We start from the raw sequence: 2,216 nt of genomic DNA on the forward strand, positions 1-2,216 counted from the left end.
CATGATTTTGTTGTTGAATTTGGAGTTGTTGTTTTGGTGCAATTTGTTGCTGAAAATTAGGAGGGTTGAATAGCTTATTTCCAAATTAATGGAATGGTTGTTGTATCGCATTCTGATTGTTGTTCCAGCATTGTTGTTCCAGCTGAAGTTAGGATGATTCCAGTTGTCAGGATGATAAGTGTCTGGAACTGGTTGCTGCGATCTCTGAAAGTTGCTCACAAACTGAGCTGAGTCACTAGATATAGCGCATTGCTCTGTTGCATGCGGACCTGCACATAGCTCACAAACACTAATTATCTGCTTAACACCACAGTTAGCCAGAGAATCGATCTTCATAGACAACGCCTTTAGTTGATCAATGATAGTCGTAGCTGTATCCACCTCAAGAACTCCTGCTACCTTGCTCTATGGCAATCTCTGGGCTGGATACTGATATTCATTAGCAGCCATCAGTTCAATTAGATCATAAGCTTCCTCATAGCTCTTTGCCCATAATGCTCCACCTATTGCTGCATCGAGCATGGGTCTAGACTGTGCTCCCAACCCATTATAAAAACAATTGTTGATAATCCAATCAGGCATTCCATAATGAGGACACTTCCTAAGTATCTCCTTGTAGCGCTCCCAAGCTTCATATAAAGATTCTCATGATTGCTGCGTAAATTGAGTAAGAGCATCCTTGATTGCAGCTGTCTTCGCCATAGGGAAGAATTTAGTAAGAAACTTCTGATCAAGATCTTCCCAAGTAGTAATCGAACCAGCTGGTAGAGAGTGTAACCAGCTCTTAGCCTTGTCCCTCAGAGAGAATGGGAACAGTCTCAGCTTCACAGCATCTTCAGAAACATCATTGAACCTGAAGGTGTCGCAGATCTCTATGAAATCCCTAATGTGTGTATGGGGATCTTCCGTTGGAGAACCCCCAAACTAGACTGAAGTCTGTACTCATTGAATTATGCTAGGCTTGATCTCAAAGGTATTAGCTGTGATAGCTAGCCGGATAATGCTAGATTGAATGTCATTGATCTTGGGTTGAGAAAAATCCATCAAGGCTCTCGTTCGTGCTGCTGGATCTCCCATTGTAATGAGTACTTGAAACACAAACAAATAAACCGTGAAAGTAAAAGAATCCGAGTCAGTGAACTTTAAGGACCACTGATGACAAGCACATAAACTAAAAATTAACACCGAGTCCCCGGCAGCGGCGCCAAAAACTTGTTAGGGCGAAAACACGCGTTAATATTCACGCAAGTATACGTGTTCGCAAGTAGTATAAGATATAAATCAGATTCGTTCCCACAGAGACTGGTTTAGGTTAAGTTCAATTTATGCACCTATGCAACAATGTATGGTTATCGTTCAATGCTAAGATAAATAACAAATTGGGTTTTGAGTAAACTAAGAGATTATACTAAATAACATTAACTAAGAGAATTGAGGTTGAATTACTATATATGACAAACATGGGATTCTAACTTCATTGCTACTTTATTCAATAGCCTTCTCGTTCTTAACCTTAGCATGTGATGGTGATGACACTAATCAAATAACACGAAACTGATAAATGCCAGCTTTCGTTCCACGAGTACCATTCTACCAGACATCCACAAAAGAGATAGAAGCTGAATAGGCACCAATTATATTGAGACCCAATATGTCTATAGAATTTGATAACATAACGGTTTAAGTACAAGTTATCCATAATGATTACATAGGGCAAGTAAAACGGTTAGAGTTACCTACGAATCATGCATAACAAATACATGAACATATGCTAGCATGACAAGTTCTAACCCTCTATATTCACTGCCGCTTCAATAGAGATTAACACGCTATCTTATATGTTAGCTATGCACATAAGACGAATAAGTACAACCAATACTAGGATATCAATCAATCACCACACACCAAGATATCAAAATAATTAACTATTGAAATCCATAAGTAAATCCGCTAGAACCCCATGACAACGATTAGCCCATAATCGAACTCATCGTCACCATGGGTTCCAATGAAAGCATGGTATAAAACTAGGTCTTAATAAGCTGAATAATAATCAAAGTACGAATAAACGAGATCTAGGTTCAAAAAGAATAAAAACGAGCATCCAAAGTTACAACTAATTCAAAGAATCACAAGTTGAAAACAAGATCTTCTTTTTCGGAGTTGTTTTGTGCTTCTAGGTCTTCTCCTTGGTATCCCAATCTTCTCGGATGATG

The 2,216-nt window shown here is 38.9% G+C and overlaps 1 non-coding gene across 1 annotated transcript; it reads left to right on the forward strand.

Annotated features, from left to right (window-relative positions):
* The first annotated feature begins 580 nt into the window (after window positions 1-580).
* LOC141669149 (small nucleolar RNA R71) lies at window positions 581-687 on the forward strand. Its single transcript, XR_012553441.1, has one exon. It is a non-coding gene; the product is annotated as a small nucleolar RNA R71 (small nucleolar RNA).
* Window positions 688-2,216: the final 1,529 nt, after the last annotated feature.

The sequence above is a fragment of the Apium graveolens genome, chromosome 6 (genome assembly GCF_009905375.1).
Source record: "Apium graveolens cultivar Ventura chromosome 6, ASM990537v1, whole genome shotgun sequence".
In the NCBI taxonomy this organism is placed as follows: Eukaryota; Viridiplantae; Streptophyta; class Magnoliopsida; order Apiales; family Apiaceae; genus Apium; species Apium graveolens.